This window comes from Gorilla gorilla, chromosome 16, assembly GCF_029281585.2.
Source record: "Gorilla gorilla gorilla isolate KB3781 chromosome 16, NHGRI_mGorGor1-v2.1_pri, whole genome shotgun sequence".
In the NCBI taxonomy this organism is placed as follows: Eukaryota; Metazoa; Chordata; class Mammalia; order Primates; family Hominidae; genus Gorilla; species Gorilla gorilla.
In genome coordinates, this window is record NC_073240.2 from 102,796,423 (window position 1) to 102,819,982 (window position 23,560).

A 23,560-nucleotide genomic window follows, 5' to 3' on the forward strand; every position below is an offset into this window, starting at 1 on the left:
TTATGACCAAATGCCACAAAGAGACAGAAGCCTCCCACACAGCCCCAACTCCCAGCAGCCATGGTGTTCCAGGTCCTCCAAAGTCAGCTTCGCCTTCAGGAGGCCACTGAGCTCCCCAGCTGCGGGGCTGAGGCCACACAGCCCTGTGCGGTTCATCTGCCATCGGGGCCCTTCTTCCTCTTCTGAGCTTCACAGTTAGCCCAGGGAAGAAAACAGGCGTGTCTTCCACAAACCCTGAAGGGAATGGGAAGTGCCAACAGTGAGAAGGACTTAGATGTAAAGGATTTACACACAGTCACGGCATTTCCACAACCCTCTGGGCACCCGAGTACACGTGTGCAGACACACCCCCAGATGGGGGTGAGGGGTGGGGTGCCCCAGCTATTCACACCTAACCATGAGCGTGTGAGGCAGCAACACTTAAAGGCCACTTGCTTTCCGCAGCATCTAGATGGAGCAGGAGCCTGCCTGGGGCATCTCCAGGCAGCCTGGCTGAGCACCCAGGACTGAGTGCATCCCTCAGCATTTACATTTTTTAGTGCTATTCACTCAGAGAGAGAGAGACAGAGAGACAGTGATAGAGACAGGGAAGGACAGAGACAAAGAGAGCAATGGGTGAAGAAAAAGCAAGCAAGCAGGGATGTCGGACGTTTCACACGACGCAGTCACCAGGGAGGCAAGAACACTTACAGGACAGTTTGAGCCAAAGAGTCACTCAGGGACAGGATCAGCAATTTCTTAAATATTTAAAGCAGACACCCTGTGAGCGGCTGTGGAGGCGGCTCTTTGTTAATATTTAACATGAGCTGGGCAGTTGCCGGGAAAACAACTGTTTACAGGAGAGATTAACCAATATTCATCATTGCTCAAAGCTGTGGGGAGGCTTCAGGGGACAGGCAGCTGCTGGTATCTCTAGAATACAGCAGCTCAAGGCCACAGGGCTGGGGAGGCTCACGGTGTCCCCAGGGTGCATGAAAACTGTAAACAGGCAGTTCGGGGTCACCTACCCTGCTCCAGAATCACGGTTTGCAGGAAACCCAGCCCTGCAGCTGGGCCTGGGTGGTGGCTGCTGGCCGGCCAGCCAGCACCTCACTGGACAGCTGCGTCCCACAGTCCCAGGCTGGGCTGTCCTTCAGGCCCATCCACAGTCCCAGGCAGACTCCTCGTGCACTCCCTGCATGAAGTCAGGGGCAGGTGTTCGAAAGTAGAGGGGTTCCCACTGATGGAAAGTGTCACCAGCCTGCCTGCGAATCCCCCAGCTCACACTTGGGCTTGCAGGGACACCAGCCAGACCGTCTCACAGAGAAGACAAGCTGCCTATTTTCAGGGTCTGTGAGTCTTGTTCATGACAGTTTTCTCCTCTATGTGCCAAACCTTTAAGAGCCTGGCCATTTTCACCCAGCCCCATTGCCTGGGTGAATCAGGCCTCACTCCCCTGTACTTCCTTCCAGACATTCGATCACTCCCAACACCCTCCACCCAGGCCTCATGGAACTACACACAGATCACGCTTGGGCCCAACTGGATGTGGAATCCCAGCTCAGGACTAAGGAATGCTGCTGCTGTCTCCACAACGCCCTAGACCTGCAACCCTGGGCACTTCCTGGCATACCACTGCCCACTCTGCCCACACCACAGCTGACTGACTCCTAATGGCTCTTCGAACAGTTGTTTGCACACCTGACCATTTATTATAAAGGAAGAAGCGCCAAACAGCACGTGCTGCTCTGAGGAATCTGTACAAGAATTGGGGCTCTGCGTATTAATCTTTGCTAAAATGAATTTAGTTTGGGTATTTAGGTTTCACAGCATAAGTATATTTTTCTCTACTCTGAGACCAATTGGCACAGGCTAAGGCATTAGAAGAACAGTCCTTAATCTTTCTGTGTTCACAGCATAGTTCTGAATACTAGAAATCTAGAGGAATGCTTGAAGAGGTTTTTAAAAAATTAAACAATGTTAAAGGAGTCAGCAATGATTTCCATCTCAGCAAAACAGGGGCCCTCAGGGTCCAGAAACATCCATGGCCATTGAGCAGTCACTTGGTCACTCTTGTGGATGCTTTTTTTGAGATGGAGTCTTGCTCTGCCACCCAGGCTGGAGTGCAGTGGCGTGATCTTGGCTCACTGCAACCCCTGCCTCCCAGGTTCAAGCGAGTCTCCCACTTCAGCCTCCCAAGTAGCTGGGATTACAGGCATTAGCCACCACGCCTGGTTACTTTTTGTATGTTTAGTGGAGATGGGGTTTCACTATGTTGGCGAGGCTGGTCACGAACTCCTGACCTCAAGTGACCCACCTGCCAAGGCCTCCCAAAGTGCTGGGATTACGGGCGTGAGCCACCACGCCTGGCCTTGTGGATGCTTTTTATTTTGTGGTTATGCAGCATCAGGACAGCCTTTTAACATTTGAGAAGTGAACCGTCTTGGTGGGAGGCAAAACCCTGCTTCCCTCTACAGAAGCCTAAAAGGCCGAGAACGTGCACTCCCTGACACCGGTGGGGGGAGCAGGGCTGTGCAGCCATATGCCCAGGAGGCACAGAGACTTCAGGGTCCATCCCCCCTTCCCAGGTGGCAGAGCAGTGCCCCAGCGTCCTGGGTGCGAAGAGCAGTGGCTAGTGCATGCTCAGCACCAGCAGTGTCCTAGCCACATGTCTTGGGGCTATAGCTGTGGCCACTTGGCACCTCCAGGTTCCTGACCCTTCCCCACAGTGATTCAGCAGGGAGTTGTCTGTGAGCCACTTGCTACCCTTTTACAATATTCCCTTTCTGATGATTAACCAGAAGCGCTTTGCAGGCGGGAAGCCTGGTGCGCACAGTCAGGGTCTGCCCTGTGCTGCTGCTTGAGGACTGTCTCCTGCCCTGACAGTGCTCTTCAAAGCTGCCGCGGGCCTGCTTGATGTAATGCTCACTTCTGACCTCTTTGCCCATGCAAGGCACACCCTGCCCTGCCGTCCCTCCCACCCCCTTCCTCCTTGGCATTCTGATGGACTCAGTGGTCCCCAAAATTGCACACATCAATTAAACCAGCAGCACACTCATGGAGGGCGGGTGGCGCCCGGAGTGCTGCTGTGTGCCAGCTGTCAATCACCATGGGCTGGAATGTGGATTACAAGCCTGGAAGGGGTATCGCACACTCAGGGTTTAGCCACAGTATACAAATGGCTTTTCCACCTTTCCTGTGCTGAAGGCCACAGCAGGGCCTACTCTGCTCCCTGCGGCAGTGGTCCTCATGCTTGGCCAGGTGACTAGGCATACTCGCAGTTACTGTAGGGCCACCGTGTCCCCGGCTGAGCCTCGTGCCACAGAGAATTGGTCAGAGAAGAAGGCTGCTTAGAGAGGGTCCGGCTGGCCTGCAAGCTTGAGCCCCTGCACAGGTGGAGATTAAATCCTTGTTACCTGATGGTATTGACGCTTAAAATTAAAACTGAGTTCAGTTACCGAAAATAGAGAAAGGGCCACTTCCATGCTCCTGAGATCGGAAGTGAGGTTTATCCCCCTGGGGATCTGAAGGATCATCCACTGGGCTTCCCTAAAGGGGCATTGTGTCATTTCTCCTGGCTAAGAGAGTTCTCCCCATTCTCAACTCCCATCACTTATTCTCACTCAACAGAACCTCTCAGAGCACCTACCGTGTGCATGAGCCCAGTGTCGATGGGCCACGGGCCAGCCAGGCTGGGACGAGTGTCCAGGGCAGCTGGGATTTGGACTCTACTCCACGAGGCCACACAGGGGAAGGGGAAGCCCAGACAGCTGTCAGGGCATTCTTGGGAGCCGGGGGTTTGGAAGGGCTGTTGGGTGTGCTGGGGCACCGGCTAGGCTGTGGGATGGTGACTCTCCTGCAGCCTTGGGAGGCTACCCTGAGATCATCTGTCACCCCACTGCCTGCTGCTCACTCCTGATCCCGCATTCTGGCTGTGGGCAGAGGGCACTGCCTGCCACATGCTGCGGTCCGTGGCCCCTTCGCCAGTTTAATTTTCTTTTGGTCCCGTTCCCCCCTCAGCGTTCTAGTATTTTAATGTGTGTCCTTTTATTTGCTTGTGTCCCAGTATAAGACACACTATTCTATTTTGGTTTCCAAAATTATTTCTTTACTAGATTGAACCTTTTTAATTTTATTTTTATTGTGGTAAAATATACGTAACATAAAATTTACCATTTTAAATATTTTCATACGTACAGTTCAGTGGCATTAAGTATATTCACACTGTTGTACAACCGTCACTGCTATCCACCTTCAGAACTTTTTCATCTTCTCAGTCTGAAACTTTGTTGCCATTAAACACTAACTCCTCATCCCACCTCTGCTCAACCCCTGAAAGCCACCTTCCTTCCTTCCTTTTTCTTTCTCTTTCTTTCTTTCCTTCCTTCCTTTCTTTTCCTTTCTTTCTCTTTCTTTTTCTTTCTTTCTCCCTTCCCTTCCCTTCCCTTCCCTTCCTTCCTCTTTCTTTCTTTCCTTTTTTTTTGAGACGGAGTTTCACTCTTGTTGCCCAGGCTGGAGTGCAACGGCGCAGTCTCAGCTCACTGCAGCCTCCACTTCCTAGCTTCAAGCAATTCTCCTGCCTCAGCCTCCCAAGTAGCTGGGATTACAGGCACCCGCCCCCATGCCCAGCTAATTTTTGTATTCTTTTTAGTAGAGATGGGGTTTCACCATGTTGGTCAGGCTGGTCTCGAACTCCTGACCTCAGGTGATCCCCCGGCCTTGGCCTCCCGAAGTGCTGGGATTACAGGGGTGAGCCACCGTGCCCGGCCCCCACCATTCTACTTTCTGTCCCAATAATTTTGACAATCCCAGGCACCTCACATACGTGGAATCACAGAGTATTTGTCCTTTTGTGCCTGGCTTATTTCACTCAGCATAAGGTCCTCAAGGTCTGTCCATGTTGTAGCACCTGTCAGAATCTCCTTCCTTTTTGAGGCGGAATCATCTTCCCTTGCCTGCATAGACCACGTTTTGCTTATCCACTTATTCCTTGTCACTCAGTACTGTTTGGTACTCTTGACCTACATAAGGACTATTTCACTCTTGGCCTCGATGGGTTTCTATGTTCACTCAGCACCAGAACCTCATAGTAGGTCCCTGTCTCTGTGCACATCTGGGCCGTTGCTTCTAATGGGGGCCTGGCGTCCCAGGTGTCCTCTGCACCTGACTTCCCCTCTTACCTGTGACACAGGCCCCCAGCCTGGGACACTCCTGCCGCAAGCCTCAGTGTGCAGGTCTCATTTATCATTATCTGTGTTTCCGCATTTTATGTTTCCCACCCTTCTTGCTTCCATTTGGCTGTTTTACGGTTCCTCTGTCTGCTTTCCATTATTAATACTGCCCCTTAGCTGACAATACTTATGACACTTAGTTTAGATTCCGATGGGTGACTGTGGCTCAGTGTGTTTTCCCCCTGGGAGAGAGAAGTGCCCCGGGGCCTGCATTTGCATTGATCTTAGATGCGTGTCCTCCTGGGGACAGGTAATGGGGAAGGTGCTGAAGCTCAGGCCCGGGGTGTCTGTGGCCCCCATGAAGGGGGTTATGAGATGGGAGATGAGCCCTGAGACCATGAGGTTGCTTCTGTTGCCAGCACTTTCCCTAACTCACAGTTGTAGGTGGCCCTGAGAAGAGGTGGGTTTTTCAGGTTGCAGCCCACCAGCCCTGGGGAGCAGAGGGGGCAGCCAGGAGGGGTGCCCGAGGAAGGCTGATAGGAATGTACCCAGCCTCTATCCATGGAAGCCTGGGACTGGACCCTCACCAACACAAGGCGGCTGGGCTGGGATTGCTGCTATCCCAGAGGAATGGAATAAAGTGGGGTGGACACAGGAGCAGGACTTCCAAGCTCTCCCCACCACTGCTCCCTGCCCTGGCCCTGGGGCTGCTCCCACCCACACCCCTCACGGGTCCCAGTGGCCTCAGGCTTCCCCGGGGCTCTGTGGTTTCAGGCTCCCTCTCCCCAAGGTGTCTCCAGGGCCAAGCCGGGCAGGGGTGCAGCCCATGCTCTCACTGAAGCCCGCGGCTCTTCCGGTACCTCCACGGAGTCTGACCCGATTTCAAGGCCTTGGTGGATGCTGACGGGACCCCTGTGGACTACCTGTATTTTCTCTTCATCCAAATGTTGGTAGAAGGAAGGAAAGAAGGAAGGAAGCAAGGACTCCCCACTGAGCCCACCTCTAGCACTCCTGGGAGGGCCTTCCCTACACTGGGCCTCTGAATCCCCTCATTCCTGGCTCTGTCCTCTTCTGAAAACTAATTTCCTCCATCAGTTCCCACCTACCTGGCCAGGCAAAGGACAGCTGGACCTGGGTAAAGTCCCCTAACATGAGTCTGCTTAAATGGAGAGCAAATTTCACAGTCAATAGTGAAAACAAACACAAAACACAGGGTTTGACTGGAACCTACGTAAAAAATGAAGCACATTTGTGAAAATTTATATATTATATATCAATATATTGTGAAAAATTGTATTTAAATAAATTACTTGATATGCAACCCTGAGCCAATTTTTAGAATGAAAGAGGAAAGGAAGCTATTATTAATTAGTTTTTTTGGCATAATTGTATATGCGCTTACAAAATTAATAGCAAATACTTAACACCACTTACTGTGTGCCAGGCACCATGGATGTGTATCTACACTCATCTAATGCTCACGGCACTCACCGAGACAGATCCCATTTCTATCTCCATTTCACAGGTGACAAAGCTGAAGCACAGAGAGCTTCTGTGCATTACCAGGTCACGCAGCCAGTGTTAGGAGGGCTGGGGTCTGAGCGCGTACCCCCCTGGGCTCTGCTGTGTCCTTTAAGTTTCTGACTTCGGCATCCGATCATGAATAGGGTCATCTCACAAAACCCTGACGGCCTCGTGGCTTTTCCCCAGGCCCTCTCTGACGCTGTCTTGGAAGCTGCACCCTTCGAAAGTGCGCACTGGGCCAGGCATCATCTTTCTCACTTCTCTCCTCTTTGCCTGTAACTGACCTGCCTCCTGGACTTGCTTTTCGTGTGTGACCCCAGCAGCTCTGCCCACCCTGCGCTTTGCTTTTCAACGGATTCACCCAGGTTACACTGTGTCCTTCCATGCATGAGATCCGGGAGTCGTCTACTATAGATCAGCTCTGATGCTGAGTGACGGGCAGGGCGAGAGGCTGGAGATGCTGGAGCGGGACTGACTGTATAGGTCGTTTACTTCCTCACTGAGCCGGCTTTGTGTCCGCTCTGATCAGGGCCCCGGGGAGGTAGCAGTAGACAAGACAGCCACAGCCCCCCGTTTCCATGGAGAGGACATTCTGTTACATTTGAACAGAGGGACACACACACACAGATAAGAAGGGAAACAAAGCAGGTAAAGAGTATAGGAAGGGCCCGGGGTGGGCTGAGGGGTTGCAATTTACATAGTCGGGCCAGAGAAGACATCTGCAAGATGGAGAAATCCGAGTAAACATTGAAGAAACCCAGGAAGGGGGACCTCGAGGGAACAGCCAGGCCCTGGAGTCGGGGTGAGGGGAGGAAGAGCCGAAGCTGGGAGCAGAGGAGCCGAAGGCGAGGGCACTGGGGTGACAGGGCCAGATCTCGCAGCCTTGCCACAGCCTCAACACTTTGGCTTTGTCTTGTATGGGACAGGGAGTTGGCGGAGGGTACCGCCTTCAAACAGCAAAGGGACGTGTGGCTTTTACGTGAAAGAGCCACCTTTCCGCGTGTTGAGGCAAGACTGCAGGGGCACATGTACATGCAGGGAGGTGAGGCCAGGCGCTTGCAACGTTCCAGGCGGGAGATGGTGACCACAGGGCCCAGGGTGGTGGCAATCATGGGGGCAATAATGGCCCCATGGAGGGCGTACTTCCGTGTCCTAAAGTAATGGTGTGGAAGGAGGGGAGTCAAGAAGACTCAAATGCATGGTGCAGGCGATGGAACTGCCATTCTCCGGGGCGGGCGAGACAAGGTGGAGCAGGGGCCGGAGACCCGAGAGGCCCAGGTGTGCAGGACAGGCCAGTGGGAAACGCGTGTGGGGTTGTTTGCACAGATGGTCTTTCAGGCCGGGAGAATTCTCGGCTCATGGGTAGAGGGAGTGTTGATTATATGGGAAGTGGCTCCCATGGAGTCCCCGGTGGTCAACGGGGAGAGGAGGAGGGAGAGACCAGCAGCCAGTGGAGCCAAAGGCAGGCAGAGACAAGGATGAGGACCAGACCGGTGCTGGGTGGGGCAGCCTGGGGGCGAGTGCTGGCCTTGCCAGAGCCGCTGGGAGGTGTGGGGGTGAAAGCCAGGCTGCTTTTTACAGAGAAAGGAAGAAGAGGACTTGGAGACAGCAGGATAGACAGCCTATCATGGAATTTTCCGGAAAGGGAAAGAGAGAGGGCAGTAACTGGGGGGAGTTGGTAGGGAGTGACTCAAGGGAGGATTTCTTGTTTGATGTTTGTCTTTTAAGACATGAAAAGAGAGAAATAACCATGTGTTTCTAGCCGATGGCCGTGGCCCAGGGGAAGGTCAGGAGTTGCTGGGCCTGTGGAGGGGTGTCCTCCAGAAGCAGGATCTGGGGCCAGGAGGAGCCGCTGGTCTTGTGGGGCAGGGGGCGGGGGTGGACGGCGCAACCCAGACATGGAGGGAAGGGCAGAGCCTCGGGGCCCACGGGCAGCACTGGGGGTGTGGGGACTTCTCCCATGGCCTCTGCTTTCCCAGGGCAGAGAGGGGAAGGCTCATCAGCAGAGAGAGAGGAGGAGGCAGGAGGGGACACGGCCCGAACCCCAAGCAGCTTGCTCACTCTGTGGGATGTGTTGCCACTGCCATGCTCTCTTTTCACAAGAAGGTGTCCCAGGTGGACCCTAGACCAGGCGTGGTGGGTGGAAGTCACCGGAGGGGCCTCACGGTGACCCTGGAGAAGGGGTGGCCTGGAGTCCACAGCCTCCCCTGGCACTGGAAGGTCCCATGGAACAGCCTCCTGCTAGGTGGGCCCAAGGCCAGCCCAGAGCTGTGGGAGCAGCGTGGGGACAGACCCGGGGAAGGTGGCAGAGAAAGAACCCCAGTCGGGTGGTGGGTGGTCCCCAGCTCAGCGCTGTCCTGGGGCCAGTGATTTGGCTTCCGGGCCCCAGCTTCATTGTCTGGGTCTTCCTCGCAGGGCAGTGGCGAGGAGTTCTACGAGCTAACGGGAGTGGAGTGCCTGCCCTTTCTCATCTCCCTGACGTGAATCAGTTTCTCCAAGTTCCTCGCCTAACAGAGCAGAAATGGTGACTCGCGGCCACACCCCGGCTCTTAGTCTTGGAGGTCTGTCCCCGCCCCATCTGCTGCTACCCACAGGGAACCCTCCTAGAGTCGTCACGGGGCATAAGGCCCAGGGGGCCTCGCGAGCTGATCTTTCCTGTGCGGAGCCAAGGATGCAGCAGAGGGTGTGCTCACGGCGAGGTGTCCCTCCCGGGAGGCAGCTTTTCAGGGTTTGGCAGAGGAGAGGAGCGCAGTGACCACCCAGCACTGCCCTAAGGTTTGCAGGCACCCGGGAGGGACAATGGCTCCATGGTGGGCGGAGGCCAAGAAGCACTTGGCAAGCTAGCTGGTCCCATCTCTGGATCCTAAGACATTCCCTTCTGCTGTTATTCCCAGCTGAGGAAGGCCACCGGGATCAGTCGATCACTTGTGTTCCTAAAATGTGCTGCCTGCAGATGCCGTTCTGACAAATCTGCAGGGGCCACAGTGAAACTCTGCAGGCTTGCCTTCTGCCTCTGGGGATGGCACTCTCATCCCATCCTGGAGTTACTGCCCGGGCTCCCCTCTCATGCTGGCCCCACCTGTGCCCCAAACACAGCACTCCTTACATGGCCCTCTCCCTTGCCATCCGATGGCTGGATGATCAGGAGGGAGCTTCCGAGGGCTGCCTTTCCATGCCATTTAATGGGGAAGGAAGGGGCTTTCTATCCACTTTTTCTTGCTTCCCATTTAGCGTGTTCTTTCCATTTACACAATGTGTTCTCCAATCTTGGATAGCTTCTGTTCTTATTTAAACTTTTTAAAAAGGGATTCATACTCAACATACAAATGAGGAATGCAGCTGAAACTGGGAGACGTGAGGAGAAGCTTTTTTTTTTTCAAGTCAGTGCAAATATTTTTGGAATTTAATTTTCCTTAGAAAAAAAATGCCTTGCAGACAGAGCGTCTGCATCCTGTGTTTGAGCACCAGTGGCCTCTGGTGTCTTTATTTGTAAACTCAACATGATGATATATGACCCCACAAACCCTGACTTCCCCCCTAGCAAAATTAGAACAGTGGTTCCTCTCTTCCTCCTGCCAGTCCTTCCCCTCTCCTTCCCCCTCTCTTCCTCATGCCTCTACCCTTTCCTCCCTTTCATCTTCTTGTTTGGTTGTGGGCAAATATGATGACACCCTTATAGGAAAGACTTAGAACTAACAGACAAGGAAAGTCTATAAAGCAGGCCCGTGCCACTTAATTGCAAAGTACATTTCAGCCCAGGCATTCTGAAGGGACACAGACAGATGAGAAATGCTATCCACTCAGAGAAAGCAGAGATACAGGAGAGCAGTACGAAAGGCAGGCCACCATGCCACCACGTATGTTCAGCCTCTGGGACATGGTCTTCTTACTGGACAGATGGTTAAAATGGTGGCAGATAAATAAATCTCCTTTCCAAGTCATTCAGGCCAACCCCAGGAGGATCAAGCCATATATATGCCTTGTGGAGGGCCCATCTTCCCTTGTGACCAGTGCTGTCTGGCCAGCAGCTGTCCCCATTACTGTCCCCAGAAAACCCCAGGTTGGGGGTGAAGGCAGCCAACAGTTTTCACGAGGTGGGCTGTGGCGATAGGGCCCTTGGGCAGAGCCATGGTCTACAGTCATTTGATTTTCCTTCATGGATGTTGTAAAACCCTTCAAGTTCCAACCACAAGTTATTGGTTAAATAAACGATGATATTTCCGTACGTGTGTGAACCACACAGCTATTCAAAGTGAGTACGGGCATGGTTAACCATTAATAATGCATTTGGGAAAAACACAGGCTAGAAAACACATCTTTAGTGATAAAAGTCAGAGAGTGTGCAAGGGTGGGGAAAAGGGTGGGTATTGACCAGCAAGGGGCATAGGGAACCCTCCAGATGCCAGAAATGTTCTCTGTCTTGATGGGTGAGGGGATACAAAGGATTACAGACTTATCACATCATTGAGCGGTATACTTAAGATTTGAGCCCTGCATTGTGTGAATGTTATACCTCAATAAAACAGAAGCTGTAAATGCAGCATGAAAATATTATGAAATTTTAACATGGCAGATTGTGTTTTCCAAAAATGGCCATAGCAGTATTTCTGGTCCTGAATGCATTTCCAGAACTCTGCCACTCTCTGTCCGAAGGCGGAGTGTCTCTTCCCTCCCCTTGAGCCTGGCAGGTCTCTGCAACTTTCAGCTAAAATGAGGCGGTAAAGGAGATGCCCATTACTCCTGAAGTTAGGTCAGAAAAGCTGCTTTTGCCTGGCTCTCTCTATCTCTTGGGACACATGCCCTCGGAACCCAGCCACCATGTTGTGAGGAAGCCCTGGCCGCTTGAAGAGGCCAACAGCACCAACTGGCCACCAACACCCAGCACTGGCCTGAACGAGGCTTCAGATGATACTGAGCCTCCAAGGGTCTCTGCTGAGACCCCAGACGTTACTGGGCAGAGAAGAACCATCCCCATGGCACACATCCAAATTCCTCTCATAGGATAATAGATGGTTGTTTTATGCCACTCTGTTTTGGGGATAGTTTGTTACACAGCTATTGTAACTGGAAGTGTGTGCACATGTAGGTGCACGCTTACGCCCACACACAGGAAAGTTTCTGAATATCTGGACAGAGGAATTGGAGTTGCTGTTCATTTGTTTTCGCCTATTCTCTAAAGTTTCTTCAATAAGCTGGTACTATTCATGTAATAAAAATAAAACTTAAACAACGTGAATAAACTTCTCAAATGGAAACAGGACAGCGGCGGGGATTCAAGCATACTGTGCCAGGTCAGCCTGTGCCCTGCTGCCCTCCGGGCGCTGGGACAAGTCCATGGAAGTGTTGAGAAGGACGGAGTGAACTCTGGCCGAGAGGACGCTGCTGCAACCCTGCTTCCAGCTGGAGTGACTTCTGCACCTGTGTTTGTTGAACAGCAAGCAGCCTTTGTGGAGGGGGTTCGGGTACGTGTGTCTGTGTCTGCAGAGGTGGAAGGGGGCCCCTGGTAGGCCAATAATGCATTCCTGGCAAAACTTTTTCTCTCCAGATTCCAAAAATCAAATTAATTAAGGGGTAGCCTCGAACGCTACCTCTAAGAACAGTATTAAAATATTCATATAAACGCCCACATCTTGAGTTTTAGGAATGCAAATCACCAGGTGATGATTCAAAGAGACTTCAGCACAAAATACAGTGTGTTCAACATGCCCCTGGCCATGAAATAATAACAGTCAGGTCCAGGGCCTGCCTTGCAGTATCTGGAGAAGCAACAGGCCCTGGCCACTGATTCCTGAAGCCAGGGTGGTGTCTCGTACGGACGCTTCATTATCCCTGTCCCTGCCTCCCGCTTCCTAAAGCTCCTTCTAGCATCCCACCCTCTGCAGTGTTCAAAGGCCGAATAGCCGCGGAAAGCTTATGAACCGAAGAAGCCTCTGCTTAGGATCCACACTTTAGTAGGAACAGAGGAACCTGAAGCCTCCTTGTCTTTCCATCCTCCTTTGACCTCCATCATTTACCCAGGTTGGAATTTCCAAACAACCTGAACCAATCAAGGTGGGTTTGCTTCTTGACCTAAGCACATGGTGTGAGGCAGGGAGCCTGGGAGAATCACCATACTTTGGTTTCCAAGTACCTGGGTTCTTTTGTTTTTGTTTTTATTTTGTAGAGATGAGGGTCTCACTATGTTGCCCAGGCTGGTCTTGAACTGTCCTCAAGTGATCCTCCTGCCTTGGCCTCCCCAAATGCTGGGATTAGACATGATCCACCATGCCTGGCCAATTTAAAAAGTGGGTGTCCACCCGGGGTTCCCAAGGTAGATTGCAGGCAATGATGTGGGGGTGCTGGGGACAGCCCATCAGCAAGTCCACCTCCAGCCAGATGCTAGGAGTGCTGTTCACCAGAGGACCCCAGAGGATAACAGCGCAGAGTGCCCAGGGTCATGGCTCTCCAACTAGGAGGACGAGCGCCGCCACAGAGGAGGTCTGGAGCCCGCCCCGGGGATCTGGCCTGGAGACAGGTGGCATCACATTCCATTTGCTGGGACTGGTCTGGGAGTGGAGCACAGGTCTCTGAGGTGCGTCAGGGATCAGGGATCCCACGGAGAAGCAGGGGAGCTGGAGCTCTCTGTAGGCCCAGGGCCAGTGCAGGGGCTGAGAATGCCGGTATGGACAGCCAAAGTCTGGGGAGGTGCCACTCCCTGGGCAGGAACTAGAATGAACCCAAAGTGGCCTGGGCTGCTGGGGGTGTGGGGGGCACATGGAGGGGAGGAGGGGTCCAGGAACAGCTGCAGGAGTCAGCTGAGGACACTTTTCCCCACGCGCACCATGCACCCTGCATACCTCAGAAATCTGGTGCCTACAACAAGCAGAGCTCCCAGGGCAGCCCAGGGTCTCTGTGGACAGACAGGAAGAGATCCAGGCTACTCTTTGGGGGTGAGGAGGGCACGGCCCTTGGCACAGAGAGACCACCAGGACCCCGGGAGCCTGGAGGCTGGGAGCAGGGTTGGGGGTCTCTGAGATAAGACCATCCAGATGCTCCTTGCCCCTTCTGGAGGGGAGACCAGGTGAGGTTTTCCATGGCAGTGCAGTCACCTGTGGGATTTGGTGTCCTCTCTGGTGGGCGTGGCCCAAGACCCCAAGGCTCCTGGTGGGGCTGGCATCTCATTCCTGGAGCCTCTCCTCCCTGTGCCGCACAGATCAGGGTCTCGGGGAATTCAGGCTGGGCCTCCTGTCCCCTCCACCTGACTCAGCACTGGGACTCTGACGAGGGGTTGAGGTCTGAGGAACTTCCCACGGTCGGGGACTCCCTGGGCTCAGTGAGCTCTGAGATGGTTTCTCCAGGGCACGAGCATCCTAGCCTCACGTAATCCCCTCCTGAAAGCACCTCGGTTTCCCCTTTGATTGGGATCTATCTGGGTGGCAGAGGAGGGACCCTGGCAGTGCACCGGGAGGCAGGGCCTGGCGCGGAGACAGTGGTGGTCCCTGCAAGTGCACCGAGGCCCCGAGACCGCAATCCTCTCCCAGCACTGCCCGTTGTCGTCAGCTTCACCTGAATGGTTTATTGAAAGCTGTCTCTGCCATCTCTCCATGCCAGCCTTAGCTCAGGCACCACCTCCCCAGCGAGGCCCTATCTGGCCTCCCAGGTGCAGTCTCTTCCCCAGCACCCCAGTGTTCTGAAATCCCCTGGTCCACCTGTTTGCTCGTCCATCATCCGTCTTCCCTCTTGGATGTCAGCTTGATGAAGATGAGGACTTGTGGGCCGGGGCCACCGTCTGCCTGTCCCAGCTCAGTGCCCACACAGCCTGGTAGGGCTCACACCATCTTTGTTGGGGGCAGTGAGCCAGTGGGTGACCCAGGCTCTGAGGTGGGTGCAGGTGATGTGGCAATGAATAAAACACAGCCACTGATGCCCTAAAGGGCTCAGGAGGGTGTGCCCATTACCCAGTTACCTTCAACAGATGGCAGATCCGTGGGCGAGGAGTTTCTGGCTGGAGTTCTCAGGTACTAGGCAGGGGTGTGACGGGGTCGCACATGGACTCTGGGTAAGGTTTTGATGGACAGAATAAAGGAAAGAGCACTTACTTTGGGCTGTAGGGTGGAAATGGCACGGAGGCAGGAGAGCACGGGCCTTACCTGGGCCAGCGCAGGGTAGGCTGAGGCCCATCCAGCCAGGCTCCTCTAAGCCTCCAGCGCTGTTTTCTCTGCACCCTCAAGTTCCCTTCCATCCTACTCCTCCTCCCAGGCCCCTCGCCGTCCTCCTGCCCCTCCTCCTGCCGGACACTAAGTCTTCACGGGAATCTCCGGGACCCTCTTTCCCCAGAACTGGGGGAACCCCAGCGGCCCCCGAAGAGCCCCCACGGCCCACACTCCCAGGTTTGTGGGGGGAGCCCAGCTCTGCAGCTGTCAGCCCCTGGGTCCCGGCCATGGTGTCTGTCCTCATACACAGCTGAGGGACTTTATTTTGCCCTTTCCCCCGCCTGAGGCTGAGGGACTTCCCCTGACCCCCCCACCCAACCCCAGCACTGCTCTCCCCTCGACCCCAGCACTGCTCTCCCCCCTGAACCCCCACCCAACCCCAGCACTGCTCTCCCCCCTGACCCCCCACCCAACCCCAACACTGCTCTCCCCGTTGTCCCGTGCCGTCTCCAGCACCTAAAACCACCGTCCTGGGGTGGGGAGACCAACTTGGGCAGACTCTTGTTTGGTGGTTGCTGTCTGCAGCCATGAGGGAGGAGGGGGCGCAGAAGCCTAGGTCGGGGGGTTTCTAGGGGCTGTAGTCCCCACTGGCCTTGGGCATGCACTGCCTGTGGTCCCTCAGGGTGCAATTTTCCCTGTAATGAGGCCTGCCCCCGGGAATATCTACATCTGGCATATGTCTGGGAGTGGGTGGTATTCAGAAGGAGTGGCGCTGGTGTCAGTGTGGACTCCTCGGGCACTGCCTTCCTCCCAAAGCCTCACACACAGCGGCGGGACTGGGGTCCTTGCCTGGCACAGGAGGCCTCACCTGAGCCTGCAGCCAGACCAAGGGGCAAGTGTCTGCCAGGCCCGCTGAGCTGGGTTCTGGAGCGACTCTGCCTACAGGGGTGAAGGGCATGGGGGGCAACCCCATCCTTCCTCCTTCCACTTCCCTTGCTCTCCTGCCTTCGGTACCTTAACCAAACCAGGTGGTATGTTCCTTATCTTATCCTAGGAAGTCAACCACAAGCAATGGCTGACATCTACCAGACACATACGGTGTGCCAGGCCCTTTTCCTAACACTGACGCTCTCCCCGCAGGGAGAACCTGCTACCCTCGTCCTTCTACAGCTGAGGGGTGGAGGCGCAGGTAGGGCGGGTGAACGGCTCAGCCAGCAGGTGGGACAGATGGGATCTGAGCCAGGCAGGCCGGCTGCGGAGCCCATGCACCAAACCAAGACCCCAGACTGCCTAGGGCTTAGTGCGCGGTATTTCTTATTTTACTCTGAAGGAAACCATCTAGGGGTCATGGCAAACCACCTTTTATTGTATGGGGTCCTGAGCGGGCTCCTGTCTCCGAGGGCCTCAGCAGCTGGGCCAATGTAGTCCCTGTTCCACAGCAATGGAGGTTTACAACAATGACCTGGAACCCGAAAGACCCAGGCTTCCGAAAAGCTCACGTTCATGCCGCTGGACTGATGAGAACAGGGAAGGCTTCACTTTAGAAAGCGTTGTTCACAGCACTGCTTGCAGCCAGCAGGACTTCCCAAGGACGTTCTCAGTCAGCACAAAACTGGCACTGCCCAGGAGCCCCCTGCCCCGCGTGTGCAGGGTCTCCCCAGTTCTGTGCCCACACCACCTGCTCCAGCTGCACTGGTGCTCCCAATAGGAACAGGTGGCCCAGAGCCCTCCGCCGCCTGGCAGGATGGTGGGGGAGCTTTATTTCCCACCCCAGCCTCCCGGGTCTGATGCCCTCCAGCCCACCCCGCCTCCCACCCATCCGTGTGACCTCAGCCTGTGGCTCCTGGCCTCTCTGCTTCTCACCACTCCGTGGCCGCTGTGGCCAGAGGCCAGTCCCCCAGTGTCACGGACCTCCCTGCCCACGAAGACCGTCTGGACAGCAAGTTCTGAGTGGCCATATGTGTGGGTGGAAAGGAGTCTGAAGGCCAAGCCAGTCTCCAAATAACAATATGGAAAAAATGTTAAAGAGGCGAGCGCTAACCTGGGATCGCTGCAAGCCTCGTTCATTAAAATAAGGAGGAAGGAAAATTGGCATGGGAATAAGGAAAATTACAGGGTATTTCCTGCAAGGAATATGGGACATCCTTGGAAATTTCTTGAGGCATAATAAGTTTACTGTCCCTTTTCTTAAAAAAAACATTGCTGTGGCTCACCTGTCCCTCCTTCCCCACCAAAAACAGTTATTTATGGGTGTAAAATATTCCCTGTTTCAAGCAACTTAAGAGAACAAATACTGCTGTGAGAGACTCCCCCAGCAGCGAAAGATTTGGCACACAGTCAGGATCTGAGGTTTGGCTATTTGCTTTTAGCCATTAATTGCTGTAGAAAGCCTTTGAAAAAACCCTGTATCTGGGAGTCTCCTGCTATAAAAGACCATTTAGAACCAGTGGGAAGCTGGTCTTTAAGTTCTTGTCGACGGAGACTCCAGTCTCCAAGCAGGAACTCCCAATTACACATTTACTTGATAAAGATATAGGCGCTACCTGGGGGGTAATTAAATGTGAAAATCCCTCTTTGAACCTCACATTTGGGAGGCCCAAATGTGGCCCTAGAGCTGCTGCCTTTGTGACCACAAGGGAGCCCAAAGAGAATCGCTGTGGGATTGAGGAGAACAGAACGGTTTCTTCCTCCCCCTCCTTCATTAAGAATGCTTTGACCTACTCTCTTATAGTAAAAGTTATTAGTTAAATGCCCAAACGCAGCCGCTTTGGCACAGGGAACTATTTAGAAGGCAAACACCGAAATTAAGCCCAGACACAAACTCATTCTACTGCAGAAGATGCTACTGATGCACCTTTTGTGTGAGACAGTGAGGAAGCCGGGTTTCTGAGACTGTATGTGCCAGGCGTGTTGCTTGGCATAGGATGTAGTCAGGGTTAAGACAATCCTCTCGCAAAAACAGCACTGCTTTTGCCTGCAGTAGTGATGGTCCTTGAGATGGAAGGAAGAGTGGAAATGGGGATGCCTGTCCACTCTGAGCCCGGTTCCTTTCTCTTCTCCACAGGATTTGGGGTGTTGATTCTGTTTCTTCTCTTATCACCGCATTTATTAGAGTCCTTGACCCTCCAGAACCTGGCACCCACCTCGTGTCAGGACCCAGCCTTTGTGGTCAGGATTGCAGCACCCCGAGCCCACCTCGAGACCCACAGGCTTAACTGCGAAGTGGCTCCCATCGGTAGGGGACCTGATGTTGGAGTCCTTAATAAGGAGTGAGCCCTGAAGTCTGGAGACATTTCAATTGCCCAGGTCACTGGGTGAACCTGTAACCAAGAGGCTGCTGGCCAAAAACTCATCAACAGCTTGTGTTTTCCAATTTCCATCTATCATATCCGTAGGGCAATGTTCAATGCATAAGGTCCAAGTGAAGGTTTGCACTAAAAACATTCTGTTGAGTAAATACAAATGGCCACTAAACACACGAAATAAAGCCCCACCTCACTAGGGACCAGGGAAAGGTAACAATTAAAGCTTCACCCATTCTGAAGCTAGCAAGTGGAAAAGATACAAAGATAAATTGTCTTTGGCATAGACGGTGACACCCAGTGTTGGTGAGATGTGGAGAAACGGGTTCTCTTGCCCACAACTAAGAGCAAACATGGATGCCATCTTTCCAGAGGGCATTTTGGCACTGTTTTCAAAAGCATTAAAAACATGGGAGCCAATGTGTGCTTCCAACAATGTTGGACTAGCTTATCTCAGATCAACCCTCCTATCAAGAACAACCAGAAAAGCTGTAGACAAATGTATAAATCACCTGCCTGAAGTCGTGGGAGCAGCCCCAGGGCAGTGAGCACTTGAAAGGTCCAGGTCCTGGAGAGAAGAGAAACACAGGAGGATAAGCTGGAAGTTCGGTGCCTATTTCTCTCTCAAGGCAGTTGCCGGTTCTCTCTCAGCTGCAGCTGAGAGGTTGAGAAGCTAAGCAACAAGCAGTGATGGAGGGGCTGAAAAAGTGGGTGAACTGCTGACAGTCTCATAAGGAAAAAGTGGGTGAACTGCTGACAATCTCATAAGACAAGGGAACAAACATTGGCATGGAAGGTATGCAAAAGAGGAGCCAAAGGTAGATACCCCAGGCCTTCATTTCAGGGGCCCAAAGAGCTACCTAGAGTGACCAGCCACCCTGGTTTTTCCGTGACTGTCCTGGTTTTAGCACAGAAGGTTCTCTGTCCCAGGAATCCCCTCAGTCCAAGGCAATCCAGGGTTCTTGGTAACCGCTGTGGTTTGGGTGTCCCCTCCAAAACTCATGCTGGAGTTGAATTGCCATTGTAGGAATCCCCTCAGTCCAAGGCAATCCAGGGTTCTTGGTAACTGCTGTGGTTTGGGTGTCCCCTCCAAAACTCATGCTGGAGTTGAATTGCCGTTGTGAGGGTATTAAGAGGCGGGGTCAGGTAGGACCTTTAAGAGGTGATTAGGTCATGGGTCTCTGCCCTTATGAATGGATTAATGGACTGTGGCTTGTCATAGGAGTGGGTTAGTTATTTTGAGAGTGGGTCTGTTGTAAAAGCCAATTTGGCTCTCTCTTGTGCACCCCACTTGCCCTGTGTACCCCACTTACCCTGTGATGCCTTCTGTCATGGTACAAGACAGAAAAAAAGGTCCTCAGCAGATGCAGCTCCTTGACCTTAGAATTTCCAGCCTCCAGAACTGTAAGAAATTAATTTATTTTTATTATAAATTACCCACTCTGTGTATTCTATTATAGGAACAGAGAACAGATGAAGATGGTCACCCTAAATAAACCCTGGAATTCATGCTGACACCCAGGTTCAAATCCTCTCAGGCCCTAATTAAGTTAGGTGATCTGCCGTTGATGATGACCAGAAGCAAAAGTAAATATTCTCTGGGGAAAGATAACACCCAGGGTCTTGAGTCCTTTCTGCAGTTTTCAAACACAATAGCTAACATTCCATCAAAACTAACCAGGTATGAAAAATGATAAGGGTTGGAGCAAGAGGAAAAAAATAAACAATACAAAAAATCCTCTGGAGATTCTGATATTGGTGTTATGAGGCTTTTAAAAACTAAAATAACTGAGATTAGTATATTCCAGAAATTAGATAGGTATTTTCAGCAGCATCCTGGAAGCAATAAATGGAAACTTTAGAACTTAAAAATATGATACGAAACTTATGGGAATAGCTAAGTTTAACTACAGATTAGACATAGCTGAAGAAAATAAGTAATTGTGAAGATAGTTAGAAAAATATATCTAGACTGAAGCACAAGGAGAAAAAAATGAAAAATACAGAAAAGAATTTAAGAGAAAATATGTAATTAGAGTCCAAGAAAGATAGAGGAGAGAGAATAGAAGTAATATTTGAAGACACAATGGCTGAGAGATGACAAAAATGATGGAAAACAGAAAACTACAGATTTCAGAAGAGCTATAAAGCACAAACAGTACAGATTAAAAAAACACACCTAGACGCATAGCAGTAAAACTCCTGGAAACCAAAAAGAAAACTCCAAAAGCAGCCATAGAAAAAAAGCCATATTTCCTTCAAAGAAAACAATGAAAGCTAATGGACAATGGAACCATATGTTCAAAGCACTGAAAGTAAATTGCTGCCAACATATAATTATATACACAGCAAGAATATCCTTCAAAAGTGAGGGTGATGTGAAGACATTTTCAGACAAGTGAAAACTAAAATTATTCACCAGAGCACCTGCACTGAAGAAACCAGCAAAAGAGTTCCCTAGGCAGAAGGAAAATGATCCTAGATGAAAGCACAGAGATGCAGGGAAGAATGAAGAGAAATACAAAGATTTAATATGCAGGTAAATCTAAATCAAGACCGATCATACAAAACAACAATAATAATGTTTTGGGAATACTATATGGCATTTTGTAACGATGAAAGATCAATTCACCAGGAAGACAGTAATTCTAAATTAGCCTCAAAATTGTAAAGAAAAAAATTGACAAAACTAAAATGAAAAACAGACAAATCCACCATTATCCTGGGAGATTTTTAACACAACTCTCTTAGCAACTGAAAAAACAAGTAGGCAAAAAAAAGTCAGCAAGCATACAGAAAATTCAAACAACACATTTAACAAACTTAATAGATATATGCAGAACTCTGCACCACAAATTGCAGAATGTGCCTTCTTTTTAATTTGCACACAGAGCATTGGCTAAATTTGACCATATTCGGGGAAATGATACAAACCTCAATACATTTCTAATGACTGAAATCATGCAGACTGCGTTCTTTCACCACATTAAAATTAAGCTGGCAATCAAAACTAGGAATCCCCAAATGTTTTTAACTTAAGTTATATGTTGCTAAATAACCCCGGGTCAAAAAGAAACTCAAATAAAAATTCAAAAATATTTTGAGACCGGGTGCGGTGGCTCATGCCTGTAATCCCAGCACTTTGGGAGGCCGAGGCGGGCGGATCACAAGGTCAGGAGATTGAGACCATCCTGGCTAACACAGTGAAACCCCATCTCTACTAAAAATACAAAAAATTAGCTGGGCGTGGTGGTGGGCGCCCGCAGTCCCAGCTACTCGGGAGGCTGAGGCAGGAGAATGGCATGAACCCGGGAGGCGGAGGTTGCAGTGAGCCGAGATCGTGTCACTGCACTCCAGCCCGGGTGACAAAGCAAGACTCCGTCTCAAAAAAAAATTTTTTTTTCTTTGAACTGAATGATAAATATGTGATATAAAACCTTGAGATGAAGCTAAGCTACACTGAAATGGATATGTGAGAGAAGTGAAGAGGATAACATTTAATGAGCCAGGATAAATACAAGTGATTCCACTTATATGAGGTACGTAGAGTGGCCAAATTAACAGAGATGGAAAGTAGAATGGTGACTGTCGGGGGCTGCTGGGGGCAAAGGAATTAGTATTTCGTGGGTACAGAGTTGCAGTTTTGCAAGATAAAAAGAGTTCTGGAGGTGGATGGTAGTGATGGCTGCATAACACTATGAATCTACTCACTGTTACTGAACCTTACGCTTCAAAATGGTTAAGATGATACATTTTATGTGTATCTGACAATCAACATTTTTTAAATTAATGAGCTGAGCATCCATCTCAAGGAACTGGGAAAATAACAAATTAAACCTAAAGAAAATAAAAGGAAAGGGGTAAAGCATATAATAGCAGAAATTAATGAAATAGAAAACAAATTTGCAAATAGAGGTGTTCAATAAAGTTAAAGTTTCTTTTTGAAATGAGCAATACAGTCGGTAGTAAGTTGGGTTTCCTGGGCAGCAAGTTCTGAGATAAAGAGCACAATGCTGAAAGGTTACGAGGGAGTGTTCTTGGAATCCAAGGAAAGGGAAGGAAAGGGAAGAGAAGAGAAAGGGAAGAAACCAGGATTGGGTAAAGGAAGAGGTTGAGCTGTAACTCAGCCTCACAGGATGCCTCAGCCAGCTACTCAGGGAGGACGGAAGCTGACACGACCCTTGAGAGTCATCCCAAGTCGGGGCCAGAGGCAGATCTTCATGTCCCATAGTGAGCAGTCATCCTGTAGGCTGCCCTGGAAAGGGCGCATGACACTGGGAGTCGTGAGCACTCTTGGCAGCCAGGGCAATGAGCACTTCATTTCTGAAGGGGGATTCTGGTAGCTCTTCACCTTACGAGCAGGGTGAGAAGAAAGAAGCCGCAGATTGCCAATAGCAGGAAAGCAGTGGGGGACAGTGAAAGGTCTTACAGACCACTGAAAAGAAAGCGAGAGGATTTTGTCGACATATTCAGGCCTATCTGCTTGAAAATTTAGATGAACAAATCCTCTCACCCAAACAACTTTTTAAAATGAACACGAGAATAGAAAATCTGAATAATTTTATATCTATTAAATGTATAATTAGAAAACCTTCCTGTAAGGAAAACTCCAGGCCCAGATGACTTCAGTGCATTCTTCCAAATATTTCAGGTAGAAATAATGCTAATCTTATGAAAACTCTTCCAGAGAATAGAAAGCAAGGAAACGCTGCCTGCTTGTCATGAGGCAAGCATAACTTTGATACCAAAATCTTATAAGGTCATTACGAAAAAGTAAAATGGCAGGTCAATCATTCTCACAAACATTCTCACAAACATAAATATCTGAAACAAAATATTAGTTAAGCAGACCCAAGATAGATAAAAAGGTATTCCAGGAATATGAAGTTGGTTTAATGTGCAGAAAGCAATGGAATTCACCACACTAACAGAATAAAGTAGGAAGTCCTGTAGTAATTATATCACTGGATGAAAAAAAGGGCTTGGTAAAATCCAACACCTGTTCATAGTGGTAACTACAGAAGCTGTGAATGGAAGGGGATTCCTTAATCATAGAGGCACGAAAGGAAAACAAATCTCCCCAAAATCACTAAGCCAAAGGCAAAAGTCAAGCTGGGAACTGCCTTTCATTCTAGTCCTAAGTAAGACAGCTACAAAGATTAATAAAAAGCTACCTACCTCCCTCACCATTTGCCCGCAAGGAAATTCCTTGTGGACAACGGACAGGCAGAACTCAAGTCATCCCTCTGCTCACGTGAGACAAATGCATATCCTATTGCTTCCCCTTCCCTATGGTTTCACTGAGCCAGGCTAAGACATAAGTGACTATTCCTGTACAGTGTATGTTGAGCGAAAGGCTAATCAGAAACTCAAAAGAATGCAACCATTTGTCTCTTATCTACCTATGACCTGGAAGCCCTCTCCCTGCTTTGAGTTGTCCTGCCTTTCCAGA